At 39.6% G+C, this 13,707-nt stretch overlaps 1 protein-coding gene across 1 annotated transcript in view; it reads right to left on the bottom strand.

Moving 5' to 3' along the window:
* The window catches only part of Eaat1 (Excitatory amino acid transporter 1), a 45,398-nt gene extending 31,911 nt beyond the window's left edge, over window positions 1–13,487 (bottom strand). Inside the window, exon 1 of the mRNA XM_089254190.1 lies at window positions 13,326–13,487. The gene's annotated coding sequence lies outside the window, so the exon portion shown is untranslated. The remainder of the gene's footprint in view (window positions 1–13,325) is intronic.
* Between the last annotated feature and the right edge of the window lie 220 nt (window positions 13,488–13,707).

The following is a 13,707-nucleotide window of genomic DNA, read 5'->3' on the forward strand; positions in this document are numbered from 1 at the left end:
GCTTGAGAAGATATAAATAAAAAGTGGAAATCAATGTTATTGCATGAATGTCCAACTCAAAAGAAGGGGTCAGGCTAATTACTTCATATTTAATTTTCTGGGCTTCGTATATCTCTCTAAGCAAACTCAATATTTCAAAAATCGAGAATTCAATACAATTTTCAAAATTATTGATGTGACAGAATACCCCACTAAATTTCCGCATTTCTACGCTAAAATCGGCAATTTTAACACTGATTTCTATGAGGATCACCCTTTACCTGACCCTCAAAGCGATGATGATTATGACGTCTATTCAAAAAGCCTCATTACTGAGAACATTGAAAATGTGGCAAACCATTATAAAGGCATAACCTATTATTCATATTCTGGCACCATTGAAGAAGTGACAAAACCATTGTAAAGGCATATGCATGTCTGAAACTCATTGCTAGGGAACCACGGTAACCAAAGTAAACGTTCGGAAAGTGATTGTTGAGGTCCAAAAACCATTTTTGCCCGACAGTTTTTTGCCCATTTGGGGCATTTGCCCTGCTCTGATGAAATTTTAAAGTAGCCTATCATTCAAGTGGGGTCCCAGGCAAAATTTGGCGACGATCGATCTAAAATTGTAGATTTGTATAGAGAACATACACTCTCATACACACAGACAGAAAATCAATTTTATATATATATAGATTATTAAAAATAATATTTATCCATTGATTTATTTAAAGTTTTTACCACATACATTTAATTGTCTATGCTATCTTAGGCCGGGATTACACAATAAAAGTACTTTATAGAACTTGAAAAATGCCACCAATATGATTATTGGTTACATTCCAGAAATGATTATCTTATTGGTAGCATTTTTCAACTTTAAAAAAAGGACTTATATCAAACTTTTATAGTGTAATAACGGCCTTATACCCGCACAAAATTTTGCATATCTCTAATACTTAATTTTTTTTACAAATTTTCAGAAAAAACATCATCAAAAACAGCTTGCATGCATGATAAATTAACATGAAACCAATGAAATAAAGAAAACTGTTCAGTTCATAAACGATTGAATGAAAAAAATCTCAAAGTTAAATTAAATAATTTTTTCATAACCCAAGTATTTATGAACGGATCTCGAATCTTTTTCCGTCATTTTATAAACTGAACAATTCATCAAATGTTCAGTTCATAAAGTTTCCTTTATTTTGAATCATTTTTTATTCACTTACATTGATTTTATGCAAATTTTGTCATGCGCGCAAGCTGTTTTTAATGCATTTTTTGAAAAAAATTAAGTATTGAAGATGTGTAAAATTTTGTACTGGCATAGGATAGCACGCACAATTAAATATATGTGGTAAAAACGTATTGAAACTAACGAATGGATAATTAATATTCTTAGTAATATTTCTACGTAAGAACGCTTTATTTATCATGTTTAAAAGGGAAGAGACCACTTAAAAAGATTTTTTATAAAAATATCAATTGAACTCAATAACTGAAAAGGAAGCGTTCGAACAATGGGAATTTTTAGGTCATAAAAATTAGAGCTAAATAATAACAGAGCACAATAATAAAATACTAAAATCAGATGGACTGAGGTGGCATTTTTACTGGAAGAAGTTTGGATCCAGGATCTTGGAATTTCCCGATTTTGACAAAAATTTCCTCATGCACAACATGCACACTTACTGAAGTGAATGCACCATCCTAGGCTGCTTATTAGCCCGTCTATACTCCTACCATCAGTAGTACTTGGGGGCTGGGAAAACATCGATTCTGGTCTGGATTGATTTACAAGTAGACAACATATTTTCTACAGTAACTACAATAGATGTCTGCAAATAACTGACACGATTTCATGGCACGTAGTGCTTCGAGGGAAATCAGCCTATAGTCATATTCCGCATTTGCCAATCAAAGACTACTTTACCAAACACCAACTCTGGACATATCGCTATATTGCAACCATTCACAAACTGGTAACGCCAACAACACACTCGATGTAGTTCAACGGTGTTGAATCTTTTCAATGACTGCGTGGCAAAAATAAAATATAAAAGTGCATCTACAGGCGAGCAAGTCTTTCATGCGTACATATCTAGAACCTATGATGCAACCCTACACATATCTTGGATGCAAGCAAGGATTTCCTTCAGTTACGCATTCCTAGTAGTACGCTCACCATCCACGCATATCTATGGGTATGAATGCTTTTTACGCATATTTAATGACAAGCAAGCCTTCTGTGCATATCTGAAAATCTGAACAATTTTCTTACGCATACCTAAAGGAAAAATCAAGTATTCCACGCATTTCTAGGATTGTGCACGCATTCTAATCCAAAGCAAGCTTCTACACTAGAGGGAGGGAGGGGGGGGGGGTCTCTAACCTTTCTTGAGTCGCGAGCACTGCCTATACCCATCATCAATAAAAGAACACCCTTACTGAAACTTCGACGTGCGTATGCCAAAAGCCTGCATAAACTGTTGTCTTTGAATACAGTTTTTACAGGGTGTTTAATTGAAGCGTTGATCAAGTGCTTGCGAGCACGAAATCGCACACGAGCATTGAGCACTTTTGGTGCTTCAGGGGGGGGGGGGTGCAGCATGGTGCTCTCGAGCAACAGGTTGTGGCTGTCCTACACGTTGCCGAAGCACAACTTCTTGCACATCTCACAACCGTCCTACACATTCCTTAGTTTTAGGAGTATATATGAAACTGCCATACAAAGATTCAATGGGCAAAGATTAATTGCGCTACTTTTGGAGATTAAAGTGTACAATAGATGACTTATCGGATCATGACATTGGGAATATCCAGATATCTCGAATAACTGGCCCACAGAGGGAAACTGATAACGGTTTTTATCCACTTTTTACTCAGATCACAGCCAGAACTCTTTCAAGAAAGCCATCTATCTACCAATTTTGAAGTTTTTGTCAATAAATATGTTGCACGAAAGTAAATCACAACATTCCTTTCCTGAATCTTTCTTCAATCGCTTCAGAGTACGAAACGTTCGTAAAATTCCGGGGCTGAGGTAATAAAACTTCGCCAATAGAGATTATCCACCAATGTCAATATCCTAATGTAAACCTTATATAAGAAGACAATGACAGAAAAACAGAGCTGTTAATCTTACACGACTTTTATTTTCATGTTTCCAGCGATTTTATTTCGTGCAGTGCCATCTATCAACGAAAAATTTGATTTTTTTTCCAATACCAAAGAGAAATCCTCCCTTGTGAGAATAACTTTTCCGCATAACGCACCCAAATTTTCCAATTTCATCAGTTTTTACGAATTTTTAAACACGTTTACGGACACCTTTACATCAGTTACTGAGGAGGGGGGGGGTGTCCTCGCGGAACTGTTGCTACAGTGAGGACAAGGTAGAGTTATCGATGGGGTGTCACAATATGACGTTGCGGTCACGATAATATGCACAAGTAGTAAAAAGCCGAGTCTATACCAGTCAATGATCAGATGAGATAAATTTCAGAAAATGTGTCCGAATATAGATAGTGTTTCGCGATTGCATTCAGTTTTTTAAGAGTCGTTTAGAGGCCTTCAACCTTTTTCTAGTCGCGAGCACTGCATGTACCGATCATCAAAAAAGCACTCTTCCGGCAAGTTTGACACATGAACGCATGAAATCCGAACGATTTTAATCCTTGAATACAACTTCTACAAGTTGGTTTAATCCAACGTTGATCAAGTGCTCGCGAGCATGAAATCGAACACGAGCATAGAGCACTGTGGGTGCTTAAGGGGTGGTGCTCGCGAGTAAGTGACTGGAGATGCATAGTGGGAATAGCCCAATCGGTCCATACTGCGCCAGATACCCAAAACAAGAGCAAAAAACTCCGGCTATAGAAAACTTAATTAGGCATCGTAAGAAAAATATTTCAAGTCTTACCTTCAAACACTAATACCAACCGATAATTCTCCGACTCACACGTAGAGCCGATATCTCGCGACAGCTCGTTTTAATCTAGAGACATTCCCGTTGTCTCTGTGACATTATCAGCCATTGTTTATTATGAAGTTTCACATCTCATTATTCCCATCGTAAAAAAAAAAAAAAATAACGGAAGAAATCATCTATTAGGACAAAAGGTGTCGCAATCCCAAATTTCTCACGATGACGTTCTAGTCATTGGAAGGACAAAGGCGTTGACACATCGCCTCAAGACGTCGTCGCTATGTTTTCCGACAGAAGGCGCTGAAATGAAAATATTTTGGGCTCATGTCTTCACATTTTTCTGCACAATACGCAAGGGGGAAAAAAAATGTGTTTGCAATCGCATCCGTATTTTGTTGCACACGGCGCTTTTCCCTCTCCAAGGCCGAGGTTTGCGCAATTATATGACGGGTGTAATCCGTCACTCTCGTGCATCCAGTGACATTTAAGAGAGACAGGTTTACGACATATTACATGTTATGCATGTCGACTTTGATAAGTCTATAGCGACCTGTCTTCTTGAGTGTCGAGTTATTTCTCTACCCGTTGTGACGCCATGTTCATAATTCCAGCTAAAATTCATAATTTTTCCCCGCTGGAGCGATTTCCGACCTTTGAAACTCGTACCAGCGAAGATACGTGACGAGACACTCGGGGCTACGGAGAAATATAATGACGGAAAAAACGAGTGCAAAAAAATTATTTTCAACATAATATGCAAGCATTTCAAGGCTTATGCAAATCTTCCATAATTTTCCGGCAGCACGAACGCAAACTTCCCATGCATTTCTATGAGTTAAGACTTCATTAAGTTTTGAAAAAAAAATTACCACTGATTCTACTCATTTAAATATACACAGAAACATTTAAAAAAAATCCGGTGGAAATATTTTGCGTCAGTAAAAAAATACAGGGTGGGCAAAAAGTCCGTAGCAACTTTAAAAATTCATAAAAACCGGAAAAATAACCGAAATAAAAAACGGTTTGCCGGGGGGTTATAGCATTGCTAGGTCACGGGAATCTTTTTAAGACAGGAAAAAACCTAAAAAAAAAAAACAACAGCCGATAAGTGGCGCTGACGTGCACAGGTCAAAGAAAAGATATGCAAATAACGAACAGAATGTCTCCAAATCGTTTATTACACCATTATGTGTTCCACATGACTAACATCACAGGAGATAACACATTGCAGGGCGAGTCACAAATCCAGCAACGGCAGAGTGCAGCAGGTCCACATACACGGTTTGCAACGGTAAACTGGTTGCGGATGAGGAGCGAAAGTTCTTATACCCGTCTTGTTTGTATATTTCCACCGAAGTCACTGGTACCAGCGCCACCAATCGGTTCTTTTGCGAGTTATTTTTTTTCCCCCGTCTTAAAAAATTCCCGTGACCTAGTGATGCTAACCCTGCAAACCGTTTTTTATTTCGGTTATTTTTCCGGTTTTTATGAATTTTTAAAGTTGCTACGGACTTTTTGCCCACCCTGTATTTTAAATGCCGATAGAGGCCAAGAATGAATTTAAAAATCCCGCAACCCCGTAGAGTGACGTAATTTATACATTGCCGTCATTAATGATTGCCTTCCCACCGCTAATTTGTTTTCGTTTTTGTGTTTCTAGGTGAGATGAATGTAGTTAATTTTTTTCATAATTATTTGAGGATGACACCTTTGTATCTTTTCTTTGTAAGTTAGATACAAACAAACGCATCTTACGCACATCCAAGGACATGATAGCTTTTCCCGCATGCATACGGGGGATGCAAACTTACTACGTATTTCTACAAAAAAAAAAAACACGGACCACCCATTAATATTTCTAGGAAGATGTAAGAATCCTAAGCCTAGAATCAATTGGTGAGCAAGCCTCCCCGGATACATATCTAGGGAGATGCAAACCTTATATTCATATCAGGGAGGCAAGCACAAACTTTCAACGAATTTCTAAAGGTACGCATGTAAGCTTTTGACGCATCTCTAAAGGTACACCCAAGTAAGCTTTCTATAAAAATTTCTAGTAGTAGGCTACACAAGCTTTTTACCCGATTCGTCTACACGTCTGGCGATACGGCGATACGTATGGCGTCGAAATGGCAAGCAGCGCATGTCTAAAAGTGAGCATCTTTCTTACTCATACCTATGCGAAATGAAGTTTTCTACGCATTTCTAAAAAGATTGCGCAATCATTCCGGGTTAAAGCAGGCTATCGATTTTCCGCAGAGGCAATTGATTTTATTTTTCTGAATTCATCTTTGCATTCGTCAGCTGTTGAGAATTTCGTTTAAAGCATAGCTCTTAAACTTTTCGTTCCATCGCCCCCTCTTTCAGAATTTTTTGTCTCATCGCCGCTCCCCCCCCCCCCAACTCAAGTGAAGCAATAGGATCCAATCGTAGCTTCTGTCGCTCCGCAGGACCATTCCATTGCCCGCCAGGGGAGACGATATTGCCCAGTTAGGGAAACTAGTTTAAAGCAAGCCACCTTTCTATAAGCCAATTCGGGGAGCGACAGACCGCGCCTCCCACGCATTTCCAGAAGAATGCAAGCTTCTCATACATTTCCAGGAGCACGCACACTTCCCCTCATATCTGGGGGGGGGGGGAGAAAGCAAAGCTCCTACACATATCCAAGGGAAAGAAAGCTTCCTACACAAATCGAGCGAAAAGAAACCCTGCTATACATATCAAAGGGAAAGAAAGCCTACGTATATCAAGAGAAAGAAAGCCTCTTTTGAACAGGAACGGAAAGAAAACTTCCTGCGCATATCTAAGGCAAAAAGAAAGAAGTTCCCCCTATGCATTTCTAAGAGTGCGCATATTTCTGAATGCGCATGAAATCCAAACTCAACTTAAGGGAGAGCAAAACAAAAGCGAATTTCTTACGCAACTCTGCAGTACACACTACCCAGTACTCCCTAATCGTACGAACGTCTCCTACGCATTTCTAGAGGTACGCTAGCTTCTCACGCTTTTCTAAAAATGTACGTACACTTTTCATGCATTTGCAGGGACTAATTGAAGCATGAAGAAAGGTTAGGAACTACTGGCGAGATTATGGAAATATCCGCGTTACGCCATAATTAAGGCAAATAAAATGCTCGAGCGATGATAGATTATCTCCGGGTTATCTTTATGTCAAGGGCGACACGCTTTATTGTTTGTTCTCGAGTTTTCTCTCCCGTTATGTTATCATTATCATGTGTTTTGACACGTACGAACGAAGAAAGTGTCTGAAACGCCAGATGATCGATCATCTGACGTTTCTTGTATACAAACAAGACTTGTATACAAATCGAGGAAATACCCCAGAGAAGTTCCAAGAAATTTTGACGTGACGTCAAATAAGCGTCATTAACAGAAGCATCGAAATGAAGGAAACATTGGGGGGGGGGGGGTCCGTACATACGGGACTCAAGCCCTTATGTAGGAGGAGAGTAGTTCGTTGCATTGTTTATTAAGTAATATATTATTTGGGGAAGGGCTCAGCCTCTCAAAATGTCCCGGCCTCCAGATTCCGGTGCCTATGGTTATGAACATGGGTTAAAGAACCCATTATACTATCGTATATTTACTTGCGTCACTGAAGTGTCAACATTTGATCCCGTTGATCACAGAGTTGGGTTACCAATTTTCTAAAGTTAGTACGTACGGCTGAAATTCGTTTTTAGTGTTCTGTTGATGACAAAGTTCATGGGTATTCCGGATCCATGTAATAGTTTTACCCTAATCCCTCAAAATTTCTCAATAAGCATATCCAATATCACTGATCTGAAAAATAGGTGGCAGCCCCTTTCACTAGAAAGATAATGTAGCCTCGCACAGCTGGCGTTAAGTAACAGTTAACATCTCTGGTGCTCTTCAGCGCGGAATCTTCTCTGCAAGTATAAAAATCTCGATATAATCGATAGTTGTGAAAATTGTGGAAGTTTTCCAATACATGGACTGAAACAGGTCGCTAGTCGTCATGTACATCCACGTCCAGTAAATAAGGCGTTCCCGATGGACAAGCGTAAATACCGTCCGATGTAAATAGATCTGGCTTACTGATTCGTCACCCATTTCCACAAGTAAAAAATGGATGTCTTTCGATGCTAATTGCCGACTACGTGTAGGAGTAGGTGGATGTGAATCACGCGGGAATCGGGGTCACGATTCCGTTCGTTGTAGGCGGCAGAAGTTGTCGATCAACAACACCTAGTAATTCGGTAACATCGATTTTGGAATATAAGTAGCTGACTTCAAGACATTATCAAACCTGCGCACGTTTGCAAAGCAAATGAACTTGACCGTGAAAAAGAAAGAAAGATAATGCATGACCCGGGAACCAGTCACAACAAACTGGTATCTCGGTAATTACGTCATTAACATCCACACTCATTAAGACATGAGAACCTCTTTCAAGTCTTAACATCTTATTGGCGGAATAATGATCTGACGCTCGTTTTTTTGAACAGATACTCGACCCAAGTCAGGAAAACGTCACGTGATTGGCTATATTCGATTATTCCACGAATCTCTACAACAAGGATCATAATGTCCCAGACACATCATAGCTCTATTGCAGCGATTCCGTGAAGTGCGTGGAGAGTAAGTAGTTGCCGGGAAATATTCGATGGATAAAACGAGTGAAAGCGATTCCCAATCATTGTGTCATAGTGCTTTAGTGCACCGCAGAAGTACCTTGAGATTAAGGCTCCCTGAAAAGCTCAGGCTGGCTCAAGCGCCATCTTAGGGTGAGCTGCGACGTCGGTTCATGCGCCTAGACAAGAGGACGTACTAATCGTGCTAAACATATACAGGGTGCATATCCACCAGCACACACCGCATTTTACTGGCGAACTGTTGATCCTAAAGTCAAGAAAATCTACATTTAAGTGCGATATTCACAGAGATATTTGAATTAAAAAAAACGGGGAAAAATAGGGTAAATGGTAGGTAAAACGCGTTCAACCTTTTAAGCGGCAAAGACGAGATATCTCGCTTCCATAAAAGCCTCCTATTTAAGCACTGACATGCCCAGATGCTTTGTAAAGTTGATTTCTCAATGGGAAACGTTCCCTACATCCCCTTAGTTTGCACCTTGATGAAAATCGGAGGAAAAAAGCCTACTTTATCTAAAAATATGACATTTTGAGGGGACGTTTCTAATTACTACTCAAAGGGTCAAAACAGTTAACTAAAAAAGGTAAGATACGGGAAAATACGGTACTGTCCCGTATACGGGTCATGTAAATGAAAAGAAACTTGGAGGGTCGAACGTAACTTTTTTTTTCAATATTAGAATAACAGACGAACATTTGTTTAGTGATAAGCTGTGATTCTAGGACTTTGTTGAGAAAACACCATAAAAACGACGAAAAATGCGTCGTTATATCCAAGTTTTCGTAGTGTTTTCATCGATGTTATGACCAAGGTTCATTAACATTATTCTCTCTGGGAATCAGTCCGGACAACCAATTAATGACGTTATAGCCGAGGTGTCGTTATAACCAAATTTGACTATTGCACATATTTGAAATTTTGATTACGCAGGCGTATTGTTTTCAAGAAAAATATATTATCGTCTATATATACACCTATATTATTTTTATTGCGGTTATACGATCACGTGCTCGGATCATTTTTCTAAGAAATGCGGAAGATTCAAAGAATATAATTGCACGATCACAATCGGGGTCTCTCGCTGCGGATTGTGACACATATCGGCAGGTTTTTGTAGGAACAGATGCGCCCTTTTGTGTGTTCAGTAGCGTAATCTGTTAGTCGTGAATCCGACAGTGGCGTAGTAGTAGATGCATCCACACATAAAGGAAATCGGTTTTTTTTTTCATTCGCGTTTCATCAGATTGAGGTTCAGAACCGGATTCGTTTCTCAATCGAAATTGAATGGGATGTAATCGTGCCTCGTGGGGGGAAAAATATCAGTTATTATAACATGAGTATTGGCTACCTCGAGGCCTAAAGTTTGACGCTATAAAAGCAAGGGCTATGGTGTCAGTGGAGCGGTGTTGAGTGAGGAGAGGTCATTCATTCAGTGGTGGCTCTTTCGGAATGAATACGCGATTCACATTGTATTTTTAATGGATTTCGTTGGCGGGATTTATAATAAATAACGTCGAGCTGTCTGAGAAGGAAACAGGCTTTTTAGTCATTCACCATGACGCCAACCAACGGCATTTCCAATATGGCCCCTTGATACTCATTCAAGGCTGACTTAGCCACTATTTTTGTGCCAATCGCTGTTCCCTATAATGTTTTTTTTTTGTTTTTTTTTTGTTATCGATTAGACGGCACTTTGAACAAAAACTGGTGTTTTTTTTGCTCCAAGGAGGAAAACGAGGAATTCTTCCACCTCTCTTGGCACCTTAATTCGATAAATAATGACTCACACTGGCATCCCATCTATGAATTCTGGCTTCAAAACTCAACGGCAGGCATCAGACACCTTCAACGTGTTGCCCTCTAGCAACGAGGTGCTCATTGGAGGCGACAAGAGTGCCCAATGCCTCAGTAAGGCAGGGTGTAACACTGGCGTGGCAAACGATGCACCACGCATAATCTTGTTGGGGGCATTGGTCTAATTCAACTGAATATATCATAAGAATTGCATTCAGGAATTGAAATTAAGGTGATTCGAGTCTCTCTATGCATTGTTTCTTATAATTAGTACTTTCTCATGTACAGGTGGGGTGCCCAGATGTGTTGATTTGAAAGATCCCTCTTGGTGTGCAAGCTGGGTTTTGGGTTGTCCCAGAAGAATTATATTAGAATTAGGCCGTAAAGAGGAATAATTAAAATTTATATAACAATTCTGCAGCGCAAAAACCGGCTTTAGGGTGTAGCTACGTCAAATCGACGTAGAACTAGCCCCGGCTCAAAAACATATTTTCCTTGCAGAATTCTGTGCAATTCCGTTCGTGGGGATCCGGCTTAAGTTACACCAGCTCATTAGACTTATTCAAACGGGAGAAAGTGCGCCAATTAGACCGAACAGTAATTAGATACGGTCAATAATTAGGTACAGTAACCAGACCGGGAGACAGTGGCGTCTGTTACGCCAATAGGGCTCGGGGTTTTAAGTTAAACGGGGGACTCAAATTATTTGAATTTGATTATGAAGTACTTGCACACGAATTTGCACATTCATTTTGAATTTGTAGCAATTTTTTTGTTTCAATCTATAATATTTAATTTTATTTTACTAATTTAGATTCAAATTTTTTCTAGTACTTAACCACACATGCGCCTCGTTCATATTCCTCTACGGTTACAATAGTACATGTTCGAGTGTACGTGTAGTGACCCTGAGGTGCAGTTTGTTTCTGTGTGTAGTGCTGCCACCTGCCATCAATTTTCCTAACAATTTTCTGTACTGAAAGACATTTTCCACTGTTGTCGGAAGACACCTTAAAAATATTTACGTCCTTGGTGCCCTGAACTCGTTAGGGCGTGTTCTCCCCACCCCGGAAGTAAGAGCTGGGAGTAAATTTACCAACAACACAGTTGCAAAGAATAAATTTGTGATACCACTTAATATCTACACCATCTTCAGCCCTTGAGTGGAGGGATTAATTGAATTTTCCCATCAAAAACATCCGACGTTGGACATGAGCAGAGACCGATCTCGATTTAACTATCACCGCTGACAACATGCAATTAAATACCGACCGATCAATGTCAAGGCGACTGAAGATTTGCTACGGGTCGTACTAAAAATATTGTTGATGTAGTAGACAACAATGTATTGAAATATTTCCATCATCAGATAGTTATCGATCACCTTCCACCAAATTTCAGATGAAATCGGGGGCAATGTTCACCAGGATCGTACGCAGGATCGATCTGCAAAAGGGTGGAAGAGACACCAGGTTAACGACTAGCATGGAATGTTGAATCGGGTGTAAAATGATCGCTCGAGCAAGGGAGCTGCAATAACTCTATATCAGTGTTTCTCAACCTATGGTCCGCGGACCAGAGACGATCCGTGAAGATGGGACAGATGGCTGGCAATCAGACTTGGAAATTTAATTCCAATTAAATGAAAATTATTGAATTATGAATTAGTGGTCTATCAAACTATCTCAGAAATTTTCGTGGTCTTTGGATTTAGAAATGTTGAAAAACAATGCTCTGATCGATAGGAGCGTAGGAATCACGGGTGCGAAAATTTTGAGAATTAACAGCCATAATGGATCAAATTCATTCATTAGGAAAACAAAGTTCGGACTTGATGTGCCCATTATTGACCTCATGGAAGTCTAAAAGGTCCCGGATATGAATGATTAGTATCAGACATTTATTTACTGACAGAATAAAAAGAAAACTAATCTTCTAGGACGCGTTTTCCGAAATTATTCAACCCAGTGACGCAATAACTGCATTTATAACAGAACTAAGTGAATTTGTGCGACTCATTTAAGATGCCACTGCGAATCAAGTTCGGGTCGTGACTCATAGCTCAAGATTTCCTGCCTGTTAGTGGATTTGTAAGACCCACGTCAGGAACCCTTGCGTATCAAGTGCCCTGACCCATAGCTTAAGAAACCCTGGCTCTTACAGGAGTTTACGACCTATCTCAGAAGTCCCTCCGAGTCAAGTTTGGGTCGTGACCGACAACTCAATATTTCTTGGCTGTTAGTGGATTTGTACGGCCCAGGTCGGAAATCCTTGCGAATCAAGTGTGGGGTCTGACCCATAGCTCAAGAATCCTTGGCTCTTAGAGGAGTTAACTACCTATCTCAGAAGTCCCTGCGAGTCAAGTTTGGGCCGCGACCCATAGGTTAAGAACTCCTGCCTTAAGTTTGAAAAAAATATCAGCCGCCGCCGCCCCCCCCCCCCCCAGAGTATCACCATTTCAATTTCTGACGCTTTGAATTTATTCAAAAATTGATAGTTGATATCAACTCAACGACACTCACCGGAGATTCTAACCCCAGAATCACGGGCGTCGGAAGTGTTTCGAAACTGCGGGTGCTCGTCTTTAGTTTTATATCGGAAATTTTAATTTCTGGATCAATTCTGGGCGTGCTCGGATCCATGTCACAAATTACCGTGGATGCTTGAGCACCCCCGGCTCCGACGCCACTGCCCAGAATAACAATCAGGCTCGGTAATAATAATCATATATTGTATTCAAAATAAAATTATAATTTTATTAATGCGGATTAATATTTGTTTAACACGTCGCGCAAAGATCATTCAGAAAACAATTCTACAAATAAAGTTTTTCCGTAACGCCTGATAATAGTTATTCGATGGAATTCCGGTGATTTTTATCATCGGAAATTTGATAACACCTGACGCAATACCCGTAAGGAAGGAAATACGCTTTCAATAAACAAAAACGTACGAATTCGATAATAATGACAAGACTTACCTTAAATAACAATGCAAATATTATCCTGATTGTTGTTGACACAACACTATCAAAGAAAATATTGTGGGATGAGTTAATAGAGAAATAAAACACAAACAATACGGTGTTGCAGCGCGTCTTTTTCTCTCGTGCGTGCGGCTTGTTTGGTCATAACACCGAAGTGAAGAATAAGTTGTCTCAAATACAAACACGAGGTTTGTCGTATCTTACGAGAATATACTTAGAAAGAAAATCTTAAGGTTACGACAAAACGTTATTCGAGAAAGAGGTTTTCTCTTTTAGAACTCGCGTGAAAACGCAACATGTGATAAAATATTTCATTATATATTTTTTTGGAAAAATTACTTACGATTAAAAATTCAAATTTTTTGAAAAAAAAAAT

This window comes from Pholcus phalangioides, unplaced genomic scaffold (assembly GCF_987345545.1).
Source record: "Pholcus phalangioides strain wild (caught in Gottingen) unplaced genomic scaffold, Ppha-v1.0 ptg000040l_1, whole genome shotgun sequence".
Classification (NCBI taxonomy): domain Eukaryota; kingdom Metazoa; phylum Arthropoda; class Arachnida; order Araneae; family Pholcidae; genus Pholcus; species Pholcus phalangioides.